This window comes from Coloeus monedula (assembly GCF_965178545.1).
Source record: "Coloeus monedula genome assembly, chromosome: Z".
NCBI lineage: Eukaryota > Metazoa > Chordata > Aves > Passeriformes > Corvidae > Coloeus > Coloeus monedula.
This window is the reverse complement of record NC_138822.1, coordinates 30,457,698-30,475,710: the sequence shown is the minus strand read 5'-3', so window position 1 is coordinate 30,475,710 and position 18,013 is coordinate 30,457,698. Positions and strand designations below refer to the sequence as shown.

Here is an 18,013-nt window from a genome sequence, read left to right as displayed (position 1 = left end):
TTTGGAATTTTAACAGAAAATCATCCTGTTAATCGTTTGTTCAATCAAGCAATGCTTCTCATTGCCAACCCTTACGATTAACTAGGTCACCAACCTTGCTGCTTCTCTTTTTTGTACTTTACCATCCCTTTGTTTGTATACCCAGTGCTCCAGAAACATCTCTTAAACTTCAAAAGGTCTTCCTTGGACTGAAAGTACAAAAATTCCATAAAAGATGAGATATTCCCCAGCTTCACTTAGAGCATTATTTTTTAAAAAAAATTATCTTCAATGGAGTTCATTTTTCTTAAAATTATACAAAACAAAACATTTCCAAAGTCAAATGCTATCTTGTTTCTCATTAACCTCTTCAATTATATCAGCTGTTATAGCAAGAGATGTTCATAAGATTCAGAGTTATTAACTGCAATTTTTTAAAATGAGAAGAAGAAAACAGCCATTTTTGTTTAGGGTTACAAACAAGAACTCACCATGTAAGCCTGCCACCTGGAGTAAAAACGCAATTATTTAACAAGCAATTAATACAGCTTTGTGCAAGACTCCTCAAGGAGACAGTACATCTTTGTGTTGAACTACTTTCTCTCATGAGAAGTGTGTGAGGAGATAAGACTTTTCTCAGCGTCCTCAACTGATTCAGCAAAGCTGGGCTTTCTTTACTGAATACTTCTGGACAGATGAGACATCCCAGTGGTCTTTACCTCCTAATAATTTATCCTTACTTCTTTTTCAACATGACTCTTTTCTAGACCTTATCTGTGAACATTAAAGGATGCTTTTCACATGAAGAATTCAAATCTCAACATTTTGATTTCTGGTCCCTTAAGATGACTTTAGATCACTCAGGACTTTCCTTCAGAAAGAACCATCTACAGTTCACATACTTCGAGAAGCTGTCATAGAGGAAGCCTTCCAACACCCATCACAAACTCTGTGTACTACAGCAATCCACAACTACAAAATGTTGGTTTCTGTGGTCAGGATTTTGTCAGCCATATTGCTGAAGGAGAAGCAAACCTTTTTCATTACATTAACAGACAGAAGTCTAAAGCTGCTTCTTTTAATTCTTAAATTCTCAAAAACAAAAAAGGAAAAAACATCTTTCCAATTGCTACTGGCCTGCTACACAACCAGCATAACCACTGTGGTAAACTGGAGCGACTCTCAGCAGAATTTCCAAAACAAATATACTCTCATCTAAAAGAATAGGAAGCTGCAAGAAGAGGAAACTGGAAAGCCACACAGCAATCACAGCTGAGGCTCTCCCTTGCAAAAAAAAATTCAGAGAACATGAAATCATGTGTAATTGAGACAGATTCCTGTCTCAAACAAGTTACAAGCCTTATTTTACTAGGCAGAAGTTCAGGACTGGGCACTAGAAAGAAACACTTCTATCTGTAAAAAACCAACGAGGTTTCCTTGTCACGAACATTTGCTAAAACAAACCAATAACTGATGCCACCCATTTCCTAGAACTGTTGAGATTTTTAAAAAAACAGGCTGACATGCAGAGAGTCTACCTGATTGTCAAATAAAGCATTTCTCCTAAAAGCTACTGTTGAAAAGACAATAAACTTGGACATCATTGTTGAAAAAGGAAGAGGACTGCAAGCTGCCAGAGGAGGTCACCCATGCAGAAAACCTGCAAGCCAGGAGGGTGGGAAAAACAAAACAAGCCCACGCAAACCCCCCATCTGTGAGAGGTTGGTTACGTGAAAAGGGACATATAGAGTCGAGATATACAGATTCTTTGCAGCTTACTGATCTGAGAAGCTGGCTACGTGAGAACGGGCACATAGACCCTTGCAGCTAGCTGAGCAAGGTCTCATAAGACAATGCACCACACATCCTGTGTAACAACTGAAGTTACAGAATATTACATGTATCTTGCTCAGTAACTGAACCACCATTGAGCCTTACTGCTGAACTGTGGGTTTATTTGCAGAGCCAGCAAGGTTAGGTTTTGGCAGCAAAACAATGGACATCTGTGGTTAGAAGGCCAGGGAAAATGGCAGAACTGCTGACCACGAGAGGGGGTCTAAGGAGGGGTTTAGAATCAGCTTAGTCGACGTGAACCACTTAGAATGCGCCGTTACGAATATGCATAAAGCCTATTATTGTTAGTATATAAGGAGTTCTGGTACAATCAATAAATCGGATTCCTGCTGATCACTCATATTGAGCGTCTGGGTTTCCCCTCTATCGCGACACCCATCTCCCACACATCTGTATTTTGCCTCTCCTAAAGATCAGTCAAATGAAATTAAAGCAGCAATAATGGGAACTTTTCTTTGCATCTGAAAGTCATCTAACTGCAGGTAACCGAGGCTGACCATAAACTAACAGAAACTGGATGTCTTTTCTGAGTATTTACCCAGAGGAACAGCTACTAATTTCCTTTAAAACAAAGAATCATGTGATTGAAGCATGAAACCAAACCTGCCTAGGCCTCCTGTATTTCTCAACTGAACAGGTACAGTTATCTGCGACTTATCCAGTAACAACCTTTATGAGATCTGAAGAATTAGAATCTGCTGCAATGTATTAATATGCATCACACTAATGTAGCTCCTAAGTCCTGTACCAGCATGGAGACAGCACTTCAATAACCTTTTCCTACTTCTTGAATTAAACGTGGAGAGGGCCAGGACATTCCTGCATTTACAGAACTCCCAGCGATAAAAACACTTCCCTCTGAAGTAGGCGTAAATAGTTAAGAAACAAGAAACCTGAAGACACAAAGAACAGGCACTGCTGTAATTCTCAGTGTATTCACCACGTGCCTTTACTCAGAGTAGTTTGCTACAGTTCACTGAAATCTGTGCGTCTGGGGCAGGTATACTCAGATTTAAGAGTTAAGAGAAGTACTTACTGTGTATTACTGGGCAGCTTCCAAAATACCTAATAAAAAGATTTGCATCTAGAGCAGCACTAGAAATAATTAGTTTTAAATTATTCTGGTTTTGCAGCACATCTCTCAGTTTTATTAGCAAGAAGTCGCTGAACCTATCCCTCTCATGTACTTCATCCTGTAATAAAAGGAAAAAAACCAAGAGATAAACAAACATCACAGATTCAAGATCATAACTTCTGACAAATACAACCCTTTTTTTTAAAAAAATAAAATACATGATTTGGTGGTACATTACAGAGGCCTTACACTGTGTAAATCTAGGTTAAGGTAAGGGGGTTTTTTTAAACTATCCACAAGCAAAAAAAAAGTTTCAAAAAGTTTTTATCAGAGCAGAGCGCACTGCAACGCACAAGCCACACACACCTTAATCAGAGGCCAAAGTTAATGTCTGAAACCTCTCTAATTTTGTATTGGAAGCCAAATGTCAAGAAAAGGTCACAAACCACAAATCCTACAAATCTTATTTTAATAAATTCTCACTTCACAACTGATGAGCATTTAAAGAAATGTATGACACCACATAATCAGAAAAAAAGACATTGCTTAGACAAGTCATACACAAAGCCTATAAATTAAGGACGTAACTGGTTAATCATCTTTGTCATTCTTCTGTTTTGTTTTGTATTATGAATGAATGAAACAAGGACTCAAATACAAGGTTTGTAGGCTGACATCAAGAATTAATAGACCACTCTCATGCTTTTTTAACTCTGATAAACAGGTAGGCACCTCAACTTACCGTGACTTTTTTGTCTTCAGTAGTGGAATACTTAAATCTTGCCATCAACATTCTGGTTCCCCTTACTTACGGAATTCCACAATAGGAATATTAACACAATCACAAATGAACGCTCCTGAACAATTTGCTAGCAATTAGATTGCACATTATCTTGGAAACACTGGGCAAACAAAAGGACTGAAAACCTGGTATTGCTGAAACAAATACACGATATCAGAAATTCTGACACAATCATATCGAACCACATCTAAGCCTCCCTAAGGCTTTTCTGCCGACAGAGGAATTTCAGAAAAATTTACACTTCTGTCCTCCTCAACTCCTCCTGATTCCACACCTAATTATTGGCATGAACATAAAATAAGACGTTTTTCCAGGGAAAAACACAAGCAAACACACAGAAAAGCACCAAAGCGCACAAAACATGCACGCTACACTAAGGACTCAGAAAGTCTTTAAAGTCAATTCAGATTCCACCAAACAAAACCACCGAAAACGCTCAGCAAATTTGAATAAAACAAACGAGGACCTCATTTTCCAATTAACAAGCAACACATGAAAGACCACAGGATGCTCACCACAATCACATGCGTCACAGTGGAGAGGGTGCTGTCTCCTGCCATCAGTGTGCGAAGGAGCATGTCATTAGTGCAGAATGTTACCAGTGTCTTTGGAGAAACCCTATGGAAGAGCACAGAGACGACTCAGGGGTTTTGCACCACTTAAAGGCTGCTAGCAGCTTTCCATGGCTCAAAAATTAAAGCAGCTGCTGACCAGAAGAGGCATTACAGTTCTCTCACCAAAGAACTCCTGCATACCACTTGTTTTCAAACTGTGCCTATTCCCAGACATTTCCTAACAACTCTTAGTGCTTGCGCTCCTAACTTTCAACAGTGGATTAATTGGAAACATCAGATTCAAATTTTAATAAGTAAGAAAGTTAAACAGAACCATGAGAAACAGTCATTCTCCATGTCATTCAATTTACTAGAAAATCCCATGTGGAAAACCAGGTTCCAATTCCTCAGCATATGCTTGGATATAGCCTTTGTATTTGCCTACACGTGGTGGGATGAGCCTGGCTGGGTGCCAGGTGCCACCCAAGCCACTCTATCCCTCCTCTCCTGAGCTGGGCAGGGGAGAGGAAATACAATGGAAGACTCACAGGGTCAGGACCAGGATAAGGAGAACATGGGTCTCTCCCATGGGCAACAGTCCTCCATGAGCTTCTCCGGCATGAGTCCTTCCCATGGGCTGCAGGTCTTCATAAAAGGGACCTGCTCCAGCACAGGTCCCTTTCCACAGGGTGCAGTCCCTCAGGAACAGCCTGCTCCAGCGTGGGACCCCCACAGGGTCACAATCCTGACAGCAAACTGGGGGCTCTCTCCACAGGGCCACAGGTCCTGCCAGGAGCCTGCTCCAACATAGGCTTCCCAGAGGATCACGGCCTCTTTCGAGCACCCACCTGCTGCAACACGGAGTCCTGCACGGGCTGCAGGGGGATCCCCGCTGCACCATGCACCTCCATGGGCTGCAGGAGCACAGCTGCCTCACCATGGGCTGCACCCCGGGCTGCTCTGGCACCTGGAGCACCTCCTCTCCTCCCGCACTGACCTTCCCATCTGCAGAGGTGCTCCTCTCACATGCGCTCGCTGCTCTCCTTGGACTGCGGCCTCTGTTGTGCAGGTTTTTCTCCCCCATTCCCTGCTGTCCCAGAGGCACTACCACCATCACAGATGGGCTCAGCCTTGGCCAGAGGCAGGTCCGTCCTGGCTGGCACTGTCTCTGTCACACACGGGGAAGGCTTCTGGCATCTTCTCACAGAAAGCCGCCCCACAGCTCCCAAAGCCTTGTCACGCGAACCTAATACACTACAGCTGACTAAATCACAAAGCAATCAGCTGATCCTTTGGTTTTTCAGGAAGTCAAAATACTGAAGTGTAACTATTCTACACCTGGGGCAGAGTCAGCTGCCCCAGTAAAAACAGCAATTGTCACTACTTTCGCTGGTGCTGCCATCCCAAAGGAACCAAAAAGCTCCTTTGTACTGTCCTCCACAGCTCTTTCTGGAAGACCATTAAGAAAACTTAAAAAATTAAGGCTTCTTCCTTACTATAAGCACCCCTAAACACCTCCACTCCAGATCTTTTCTGTGCACAGCTGGAAATATTGTCATCTCTCCCTTTTAGTGTTTCTCCGGAGCAAATGCATTGATTCTTCTCAAGATGGATTTTCTTCCATTTTCATCTGACTTTGCTCTTCTTCTGCCAGCACAGTATCCAGTATTCCAGACATTAATCATTCAGCTTATTTGTGATAAGCTCTTCACTAGCTCTTCTAATCCCTTAATAGCCTCGTGAGCTTTCCCATGCACATTCCAATTCTTGTCTTGGCTTTGTTGTTCAAGCACTTTCATTTTCCTCCGCCGTGTGTTATCTTCGTTCATTCAAGCAACACAACCTTTTGCCACCTTCTGGTCACTCATATCCCAGCCGTCGCCCCTTCCCTGAAATGTCACTGGCTACACAGTGCAAAGATGTAAAAACCCATTCACACTCTGCTCCACAGACAAATTCATCAAGTGACTGAAAGCTCTACTTTGACATCACTTCATGTTTTGAAAGCTGAAGCACAGTAAACTTAACCCAAACTGGACTGGTAAATAATGCTCAGCTTCATCAGTCACTTTCCAATTTTGTTGTTCTCCCTTTTATGACCCATACCAACTCACACTATATACGTTTGTTACAGCATGCTGGTCTTCCTACCTACCTTCAAAGCTTGCAGAACTTTGGGATCCACACATGTCAAAAGTAGAGAGGGGAAAAAAAATGAAGAGAGGAAAGTGTAGACTTGATCTGAAAATCAGACAAGGATTTACATGCACACACTCCCTAGAAGAAACCAATAGAAAGCACTTGAAATTCAGTTCAGTATGACAAGCTACTACATGAAACGGCAAAATACAGGAAGAAAGCCGTCCTTTTCACTCCTAAGTCTTCCTTCCCTGCAATAACATACCCCACCTATGATTTATGGGGCTGCATCCCAAATATACTGCAGTTTAAAGGTACACAAGATTCACGATACCAGCACGAGATCAACTGACACTTAGAAGCACCATTAGTACCTGCTTTCCAACCGGAGCTGGTAACCAATTGTCTGGCCAATCTTCTCTCTCCTTTCTGCTGCCACCCTTTCAGCCACAGCAACAGCTGCTAAACGTCTCAGCTGAGTGCAAAACACACGACAGGGAGCTCCATTCTTGTAGCAGTCATCAAGGATAAACTGAGGGATCTGGAAAGAAGTGGTTCAAATTTACTTTTTGAGAAAGTCACAGCTTTCTCAGCCCAGGGAAACAATTTAACTGCATCTCAGTACTACACGTTGCAACAGACTTTTCAATAGGATTATCACTGCAAATACACCTGAATGGGCATAAAATAAATTTCAAAGTATAACCCGTTTAGGGGTTTTTTTTAAAAAAAGTTGAAGTGTCTCTCTCCTGCTTCAGAGAGATCTATAGGAAAAAAAGCCCTGCAGATAATCTCTCATTTTAACACAAAAAATATATTACTCTGGGTACTAAGAACAGAACTAGCCTTAGAAGAAAAAGGGTTATACAAACATCACAGCTACTTTCCCCACAATAATTTGTAATATTTTAATGAAAAAATTGTATCTATCAGAAAACTGTGAGGAACCATTTATGCTTTTAGTACCTATCTGCTGGCTTAGTATTTCAAAAGCTAGAAAGTGAACTGGAACACAAGATTTTCAATCATACAGGAAAACAAAAGCCTTAAAATAGCATAGAAATATCCCTTACCACAAATATTACAAAATTGGCATTAGTTTAGTATAAATACTGTTATCTTTTTCATTTCATTGAGGAAACATACTTGAGTAGTTTTTCCCGATCCCGTCTCTCCTATAATCAAAACAATTTTATTGTCCTTTATTGTTTGGACAATTTCTTCCTGTTTTTCAAGAACTGGTAGTGATTGCCTGAAGGAATCGAACTCTGATTCCCCTCTTTTCACTGGGACCTGGGGGATACCGTCATTAAGTCGACCGTTTGTCTTGTTCAATTCTTTGTTTTCTGTGAAGAGAAATTAAGAATTTACTTATACAGACACAGAGGAAGGTCACTAAAACACTGCTCAAAAATTATACTTAACAATTAACCTGCCTGCCTTTTTCTGCACCCCTGTGGGTAAAGTGACAAACCCGGCACACATTTAGAAGTCAGACTCATAGCAACACGTCCTGTTACGGTGCTTGAAATAGGCATTTTTCAGAACAGTTATTACTTTCATAGGTATTTCAAACACAACCAGACTCTCCCAGAGCATTGCTCCATGCCAAAAAAGCCCACAAAGAGCAAAAGGAGAAAGAGAAACTAAACCGGAGAAAACCAGCCTGGTGTATTTTGGTGGCCTTCGTATCTGCATGCACGTTTCACATCTGCAGTTTCCCTAGAAATACACGCTCACAGAGTTCAACCTTTAAGCTATTCCATGCATTTGCCCCAAATCGTACTAATCCAAGCGCGCCGTATCGGGGGTCCTGCAGCAGCGTGGTGTGTTAGAAAGCAGTGCGTAAGTAGCCAAAAAACGTGCACATCTTCTGAGGGAGCTGCTTCAAACCCAGCACTGCAAATGCTACTCTGTAATTCCTTGATCATTATTTTCCAGAAGAATGAAAAGCTTGCTGCAAACTCAATTATACATATTTAACGTCATTAACAGATTCACATGCTAAATTACAAGCTCTGTTGTACCAAGACAAACACAGACTAAAAGATTAGGAGAACTAAAAATACATGCTTGAAAAGCAGAGAAAGAGAAAGGTTAGACTCTTCATTAGCTTACCCCTTACATTTCTAAGACATTGTGTTTCAGTACTTTTATTATAGCTGCCCTCTGTTCATTAAACAATCCTATTAAACAACTGAAACAACTGAAAAAAGCAGCAAAGGAAGCACTTTAAGAACAGACACCACATATCAGAAATATTTAATTAAACAAGGCATATTGGTACAAGTGTTTTCTCTTCACTACAGCCACCTCTGCACACAGAAACACAGTATAGCTCTTCCACTCACAGCTGTTAAAGCAGTAATCTAGATAAAAGCGTTGCTTTCAGAAAAACCCCAACATTTTATCAGATGTTTGTCTTCAGTGAACTCCTTCATATCCTAGAAATCAAGAAGTCTGGACAGTAGTGTCTTAAGGATCACATCTATTTTGTAGAGATCAAGAAACAAAAACTAAACTTCTTGCTTTGTCAAGCACGTGAATTTCTGTAAGCAGCACAGCCAACCTCATTCTTTCGTAAGGGTGTTCTCACATGGCATCACGGTAAGACCTGACTCTTCAATCCCACCTCATGGAACTTGTATGAAGCCACATTTCACAAATGTGCTTCCGAAAAGATTTGGCTGGAACTGGCTCAAAGATCCTAAATTAACTCAGCACAAGGTAGACATCGCAATGTGTGTGATACGACTGCCCAAGTTCCTCACAACACCAGTTATAAAAGACCTTGAAAGTAAAGAAAATCCATGTGTTTGTTTAAAGGTGTATGGTAGGGCAGGCAAGGGGACAGAACAGAAAGGGGTTTGTTTTGTACTCGGGTCGTACGTTGTTTTTCCGAGTGGTGTTGACGGACAAGTCCAAATCCGAAGACACGCTGAACATACCAGATTCAATAGCACGGGCACTTCCTCGCTCTGTCCTTGGCAAGAGTTCCGTGCGTTCCTTGTTTGTGACGGGAAAGCTCTGAATGAGGCTCCGAACGGCGTGTTTCGTACGGAGAGCCAAGTCGCAAGCCATGACTGCGTGTGTCAGTTCTGAGACATCCTTCTTCCTTACAGTCAGGTATCGATTTGCTCCTTTTCTGTCGGGGGGAAAAGAAAACATATCGTAGGAATAAGTGACCTACTCTAGGTTAAACTTTTATCTGTCAAGGTATGAGGTTCTATGCAAAACCTTTTAAAAAAGCAGAGATCATGGTGAGAAGCCTCTTTTATGGACACGTGAAACCCATGAAGTATAAAAGCAAGCCATCTCAAAAAGCATGCCACAAGTTCTTCCAAACAAACAAAGATACTTATTTCTATGCCTACTTTTACACTTTTTTCTCTAATACTATTCCTTGCAGCAGAGTTGGCTATGTTGGAAACATCAATCACGCTATCATCAGTCATGAAATTCCATTCATCTGCACCCAAGAAATGAAAATTGTACCCCAACTTACCCTTTGCTTTTAGACACCAGTCCAAGAGACTGACAGAGCCGGTGAACAAACGCGCTTTCAGTACTAGTGAAACTAGAAGGAAATTCCATCTCTAGAATGATAAATAATAGTAAAAAACCAGTAACAATGCAACAGGCATTCTTGACATGTTATCTTGGTGTTACAGAATCAAAGAATTGTTAGGATTGGAAGGGACCTCCGGAGATCACCCAGAGCAACCCCCTGCCAAGGCAGAGTCACCTGGAGCAGGTGACACAGGAGCACGCCCAGGTGGGTTTGGGATGTCTCCAGAGGGGGAGACTCCATGTCCTCCCTGGGCAGCTGTTCCAGTTCTCTGCCACCCTCACGGATAAAAGGTCTTTCTCATGCTGAGGTGCAACTTCCTGGGTTTTAGTTTATGGCCACTGCTCCTTGTTCTGTCACCAGAAAGTCTGGCACCACACTCCTGGGACTCATCCTGGAGATATCTATACGCATTCGTATCAATACGTATATTTATACGTATTTATACTCAGTCTCCTCTAGGCTAAACAGGTCCAGGTCCCACAACTCTCCTCACAGAAGAGATGCTCCAGACCTCTCATCATCTCATATCTCATCTCATCTCATCTCATCTCATCTCATCTCATCTCATCTCATCTCATCTCGTCTGTGGCCTTTGCTGGACCCTGACCGTGCTCCCTGTCTCTGTGCTGAGGAGCCCAGAGCTGGACACAGCACCCCAGCTGTGCCTCACTAGGGCAGGGCAGGGGGGCAGGATCCCCTCCCTGACCCGCTGCCAGCGCCCTCCCGACACCCGCAGGGTCGCCCCGGGCCGGGCCGCGCACCCGCCTCGTCCCCGCTCCGGAACCGCTCCAGGGCGAGCTGCACCGCCATCTCCACCTCCTCGTCCACGCCGAGCTCCCTGAGGGCCTCGGCCCGGGCGCCCCCCGCGGCCCCGCCGGGCTGCCGCCGCGCGACCCGCCTGTGTCGCGACATGGCCCCGACAGCGCCGCCACACGGCCCCGACAGCGCCGCGACACCGGCACGGATCGGCGGGCGCTGCTCCCGGGCCCGGGGGGCGACGCTGGCGGCAGGGCGGGGCCGGGCGTGCGTGGGGTATCCACAGCCGGAATCGGCCCCGAACGGAAGGAAATCGGGTCTTTCCCCCCCCGTTGGGTGTTGAAGCCCGCCCATGTGCCGAGGCCTGTGCATGGCGGTGACCAAAAAGTGGCACTGGTACCCTGTCTGGTCATAAATTACGTGATCTAATTGAATGGCATTGAACGTAGCTGTGGCGAGGGTCATCTCGGCCCTCAGCCTCCTCATGCTGTACAGTGCTACTCGCCCTCGATTTTGGATCGTCTTCTCCTGCTGTCCTTTGACATGAGATAGAAACGAAACCCAAACCTCTTGGGCATGACACAGGGCTCGGTATTGAAGGCTGCTGCTTTAGAAACATCATTAAGTCAGAGGGAGAGTACTTTGAAGAAGAACAAACTACTCCTCAGTTGTGAACTGGAGAATTAAATGAATAGAAAATAAACACCCACTGTCTGATGGAGCTGGCTGAAAAATAGCTCTTAAAAGACGTCTACCAAAGCTGTGTGCAAGGCTCACTTCAGCGTAATTCTGCACTGAGAGGTCGCACTGGAGCTGAACAATCAATCTATTATAAGGTTATTTTAATTTTTTTTTCAGTTTTCCAGTTCAGGTATCTGCCAATGCATCTTCAACCAAAGTACATAATGCTAGCTCCTCATAGCTGCTCCTGTGACATTCAGAGCACATTTGATGTGCTCTGTCACCTCAGAGCACATCACAGTTATTATGGAAAATTAAACAGCTGACTAAGAGGAGGATTCCTCTTACCATCTTTGGTATCAACAGTAATAAAGGAGAGCTCATAGCTCATTTGAAGGAGTCACATCAGAAATCTTTAATTATGAACCCAGACCTGTTACCAGTTTCTGCCTCTTAACAGCATCATCTTGCCTTCCTACAGAAGAAACCCCCATGATCCTGAAAAATGACTCCTCAAGCCCAGTTCTGCTCTCAATTTGCAATCCTGTAAATACAGCAGGGCACAGAGGTAACTGTCTGTTGGGTTAGCGTCCATTTATACGGCTAAGAGTGGGGTGAAGCCTGAGTGCATCCTGCATAACAAAGTTCTTCATACATGCCTTGCTTCTCTCACTGCTTTTTTGACTCCCTGATGCTATCAGAGGGTGAAAAAATGGGAGCATGTAGTCACCCATGCATTGCCTGCTGCAGCCCTCCTGCTAAAGACTGAACTGCAGTCTGCACTCAGCATATGAAGAAACATGAGCAAAGACAGAATTGTGCTTGCCCAGGCTCTTAGACATGGAGGTTTATATAGACTCTTTATACGTATTCTCTTAATAAAAATGACTAGCTGTGGATTTTCTTATTAGAATTAACAAGCTGTAAGTCTTTAAAAATTCAGTTTTTGTGATTGGCCTCAGAAATACCTTCTAATGTTTACTCAAAACAAATAACTCCTGGAATAAGAATTATTTCCTTCTGTTAACATATAGCTAAATGCCCATGTATTTTTTTTTATAAGAAGAATTAAGAGGCAGCACAGTTTTGTGCAAAAACACATCTGCGTGTATAAATACAATTAGGCATCCTTATTTTACCCTCCCTGGAGGCACTTCTATTATGTAGCAGGTTTTGCTGACTTTTTAGTTTGAGGGATATTTCCTCTCTCGCAAACACTCCTATATTCCACAAAAGATGTCAGATCGAAGAGAAAAAGAACTGCAAAGGAAGTTTATGAAACAATATTATCTATTACATACTGTGTTAGATAGTGTCAGATTTGACTGCAAAATAGTTCGTCTTTTTGGGTTTTGTTTGTTTGGGATATTTTACAGATTTTAAGTGTTGTAAGGCTTGTTAGCTCTTGAAATATGATGCAAGGATTACTGGTGAGCTAATACTATTTTTTAAGGTCAAGTTAATGAAAGAGCAGAAGATTTATTTCTCTTTTCAGTTCCTTGACTACAAAAGGTAAAAGGTATTGCAGTATGTGGGGGTTTTAAGCATCATAGTAAATTTGTAACCAGATAGCTGTTGGCTGCTATGATTATTAGTGATCCCATCAAGTAAGTTATGTATTTACACACACTTAGGGAAGTAAGACTAATGTCAAATTATAAGGAGCAATACTTGTTTAATAAATGAACTGCAGTGAAAATGGGCATCTCTTGCTTTACTGCACACTACTGTATACACTGGTAGTTCCCCAGAACTCTGGCTGCTGATGTGGGCTCGATGTGGGTGATTGCCTCTGCCCCATTTCTGTAATCTCTCCTATCATCTACTGACAGATCATTTCTTATTTATCTGTCTTTCCACTTCCCTTATTCACTGCCATTTTAATTTCTTTTTGAGACATCAAGGAAAAAAAGCCTTTCGATCAGTTCTGTCCTTGTAAAACAACCTCTCTCAGGTCCTCACTTGCAGCAGTCCAGAGCTTGGGCTGTTGAACTTCCAGGGGAAAACTGCAAGCCTTCAGTGCAGCTCAAGGCATGCACAGAGTTTGGCAATGTCTCCAGAATGAAGGCTGGAAAGAGCATGATTCCCAACAGGGTCAAATATACCCCAGTTCTTCCCACAGTTGTCTCCACTACTCCTCACTCCTAAATTGAGAAACTGTAGTTTCCAGGGTGAGCAAATGACAGAGGCCAGGAGGGAGAGTGCAATGATCCTGTGCTAACAGATCTTCCTGTGTCTAGAACATGTTACAAAGGCAGCATGAAAACTGCAGGGATCCCATGTCTTGTGAGCCTGAGGGATAGACTGAAGGCAGAAGGATTTCATACCTGTGATTCATGTGCTTGTCTCTGCTGAAACTGGAACTGCGTGGAACTGATGTGCTTCCCAGGGAGATTTATTTATCCAGAATGTAATTTGCTGTTAGAATACCGTTTCACTGAAATACTTTGACTAAAATAATACCTATGTTGCAGAAATTTTCTGGAGCACAGAACACATTTAACTATCGCAGTCATCAGCGGCCTGCAGAAAAAGGTTACTGAGGTTACCTCATGGTCACAGTCTACAAAAAGACCAGTTATCTTTACAAGTGCCCCCACTTTTTTCGATCAAAGTAGTATTTTGTTAACAGAGATACACCTTCAAATGATAGACTCAATAACAGATAGTGAAAATATTCAGTATCTTTATTTACACCTATATAGAAGAAATTAATGAAGGAAAATGAACTTCTTACTTTCTGTATCCGAATTGTGGATCCGTATGTAAGATCCAGGAGTAGCAACCTGTTTGAATAGGAGGGCGGTTTAGGATATTTTTGGAAAAAGGGGCAAACCTGTTCTCATTTATATTCATCATCACAAAAAGGTTGCACTTTTTAGGACAGCTTTACGAGGCGGTTGAGCATTTATGAAGGTGAAGAATGAGTAGGAAGCTTCTCAAAAGAGGCACCAATAGTCTATTTAGAAATTCATATTCTATCTAAAATATTTTCAATCCTAACTAAAACATCTCAGTTTTGCAGATCACTCTTGGAGCAGGAGGAGAAAAATCAGAAAAATTGGCCTCACAAAAAAAGAAAAAAAAGTATTTTCTTATTTTCTTTTGAATATACTGTTTTAAGAGTTTTCAAACAGCTCTACTTGCTGAGAATCCCATGGTAGAGGCCGCACAAGACTTAGATTTCTAGATGGAGCTTTAAATCACAGGTCTGTGATGTGAAGTGGATCTAAACAAAGTAATGTGAAGGAGGTAAGACAGTGACTTCAGACACAAGATTTTGATGAGAATTGAACTAGCAATTTCCTAGCTAACCCATGGCTCTGTTAGCAGCAAATGCAGTTGGCTGTACACAATGATGTTATTTAAATAACATTCATTTGAACTGACATTAGATGTCTGTTACTTTAAATTTTGTTACCGTGAAGATCAATAGACAGAGATGGTCTTCATCTGAAGCCGACTGAAATACAGGATAATCTCTCCTTTGATACCACCAGGCGTTGCTTTTGATCATCGCCTATGTCAAAGTCTCCAGTCCGAATACCTAAGCAGTGGCAGCAATTAGAATAGTTAATTCCCCTGTCTGCCCTACAGCAACATCAGAAGTATGCATTTTCTAAGTTACATCATAGAAAATAAAGTAGGTTTTTAGTTTCACTTCCCTAATTTAAAAAAAAAAAAAAAAAAAAAGGAAATAACTTTTACTTAGCCCTTATATTGCCTGGGCATGGTTTATATAGGCTAGGCACAGATTTAGGTCTGGGCATATCATCCACATCTTAGTACCTTGGTATACGTGTGCAAAGTCATGTGATGTGAGAGTACCTAGTGGCCAAGCCAGCTCCACCCTGGTCCCATGTCCCAGGCTGGCCTTTGTTGTCCCCAGGGAGGTGTCTGATACCCTGGGCTGACCTGGCTGGGATGGCTGGGTGGGTCCTGGCTGCCAGGCCCTGCCATGCCTTCCCAGGCAGTCCCCGCAACCATGGATTGGGATCTGACCTGATCTGCAGAGGGTCCAAGGGATTAGAAATTAGAAGTTAAATTGTATTATAAATTCCCTACCATGCTACTTACAGACTGTACTAGGCTGACTCTGCTTGTAGAAATCCCGTGCCATTCTAATAATAAATTCTCTTCTATGTCAATCATAACATCCTGTTAGGAAAGCAAAGCTTTAGTTGTACCTCTGGTTTAGTGCCATCGTCACTCTGCCAATATCCCTAAGAGACCCCGTCTGTGTTGGGTGACAGTGTCACTCAGATAACAGTGTCTGTTCACCAAGAACCTCATGGAGCAACAGGGAACTTTTTAGCAAGTGTGTGAAAAGGGCTGATGCAGTATCTAGGAAGTTGAAAGTCCTGTATTGCACACCCTGGCTATCTTGCTCAAAGGAATATTACTAAATTAAAACTTCCTGCTTGCAAATTAAGATACTGTTTGTTTTGTTGGTGGGTTTTGAAAGAGGTTAATTGAAAAGTGCTATGGCTGAATGCTATCTAGAAGGAAATTTTTCTCTTTTTTTGGTCGATTGATTTTGGTCATTTGGCAGCTTTTACGCAGAGTGACTTAAGCTGTTTTCTACTGCAAAAGCATTTATAGTTAAATTTTGAGAGGTTTACAGTGCTTTTCTTTTTCTATTGTTCAACACCTAATTTGAGGCAGACTTGACTTTCGGAGATCACATGAACTTAAGTGTCCTGTTGATTTGGTGGAAAGTCAGAGAAGTCCAGCATCTCTGGGAATCGGGTGCCTCCTGCCCATCTTTCAGAGATGTCAGATTTTGGGTCTATAAATGTTGGAGAAAAAGTGCAGCTAGTAGTGCTCCAGCATTGTTATCACCGTTTGCATCGACTGTCTGGTATGTGTTTATTTGCATTTGGAAATCAGGGCATTATGGAAAATTTATATTGTAGAATATAGATTAATATTGAAAAATTACAGATCCATTTAACTTATATGAAAAGACAAACAAACAAATACCCAGTGGATTGACTGTTAAAATCCACAGTCTTAAATAGAAAACATACAAACTTTTCAAAAATTTCTTTTGAGAAATATCAAGCCTATTTTGCTACTCACAGCAGTTTGGAAGTCTCACTCCTTGCCCTCCTTCCTTGTTCTCTCTTCCTAACTTTCTAGGCACCACACACCCCTCACAGCAGGGACACTTCAGGAAGAATTGTACTTTCTGCTGCACAGCACAGTCTGTGTTTTAAATGTGGGGGTTTTGCCATTTGAAGTTCACATTCTTGGCTGTAGGAGTGAACTGCCACATAAATCACAGCAGGCACAGGAATGTGGCGAACTGCAGCTTAGGGCACTGCTTTCCAACTGACGTGATGCATCTTTTTAAAAAACTAGATGGGCATCACGGTACAAGCCAGCAAGCTCAGCTGGTTTTACAGTCTTGCATGCCGTACCACAGCTAGGATATCAGCTGTCCCTATCAGCAAGGAGGAACTGCTATGGGGGATTTGTTATCAGGGGAAGTCAGAACCCACTGCACCAGGTTTGCCTGGGACTGGTGCAAATGCAAAAAAATTAACTACAGCTGATCCCCAGAAACGAAAAAGATAGCAGGAAAAATTCAATTCAACCAACTCAGAAATTATTCACAGTGAGCAGGGGGAAGATAAGGAATGGGTGAATTCCTCATCCACAGAGAAAGCTACTGTGTGAAGCATGCAGCTGAGAACAAAAGATGAAGTGTTATCTAGATTAGAGGAGAAGTGGGAGACTAGTTTAAAAAAAGCTGAGAACTGGCCAACTGAGAGGCTTAGCAGATAGCGTCAGGATGGAGAGAGGTTGTTCTTGGAGATTCTCATTGCTGTATTTTGGACCCGATCTTGCTCCATTGATATTGGTGGCCTTGTCAGGAAACACTGTTTCAGGACTCTGTAAAGAATCACAGAATCAAAGAATATCACAAGATGACAGGGACGCAGACGAATACATCGCGTCCAGCTCCCTGTGGTTAAGAATTTTCATTCTTAGTAAGAAGCAGTTACTGTGTTTGCAGAATGTGTGCACGGATTCTTGTCTGTGGTATTGAACAGCTGGTCTATGGGGTCTGGCTGAACAAAGTGGTGTTGTGACTTCACATCTTCTCCAGTAGCTGCAGTAATCAGCTGGTATCACACATCAGCAACATCCTACCTGGGACTGAGAAAAAGCGTGCGCTAAGACTAAGAGTCAGACCACTGTAGGTCAGAAGATGGAACATCTGAAAGGGTAGTTCCAGTATTCTCTGGTCTCGGTGCCTTGAAAGAGTGTGGAAGTGTGTTGGCTCCATACCACAGTGCCCTGGTCATCCAGCAAGAACTAATGTGAGCAACCCAATTTGGAAATCTGCAGACACCGAGAGAATCCGAGAGTGAGTGTATGCGTGCTTGCACTTGCAAGCAGCTCTAGTTAATAAAATGCCAGAGGGACTCTTTACCTTGTAATGACTTACTTAATCAAGGTACAATAAATATTAACAATTAAAACTGTTGCCATCAGTTAGCGTACTTGAAAGGGCCTGTGCAACAAGTGTGATAACTTTGCTGAATTTATATATTCATTAATCCCTCTCAGCAACAAGGAAGATGTTTTGTGGC

At 42.4% G+C, this 18,013-nt stretch overlaps 1 pseudogene across 1 annotated transcript in view; it reads right to left on the bottom strand.

The window, feature by feature from the left end:
* Positions 1 to 10,796, bottom strand: part of LOC309584667 (3'-5' RNA helicase YTHDC2-like) — a 29,068-nt pseudogene extending 18,272 nt beyond the window's left edge. The window contains exons 1-8 of the transcript in view: positions 10,736 to 10,796; positions 9,909 to 9,999; positions 9,352 to 9,548; positions 7,550 to 7,749; positions 6,778 to 6,944; positions 4,226 to 4,328; positions 2,870 to 3,026; positions 95 to 188 (exon numbers count right to left, since the gene is read on the bottom strand). The product of the transcript in view is annotated as a 3'-5' RNA helicase YTHDC2-like (transcript). The remainder of the gene's footprint in view (positions 1 to 94; positions 189 to 2,869; positions 3,027 to 4,225; positions 4,329 to 6,777; positions 6,945 to 7,549; positions 7,750 to 9,351; positions 9,549 to 9,908; positions 10,000 to 10,735) is intronic.
* Positions 10,797 to 18,013: the final 7,217 nt, after the last annotated feature.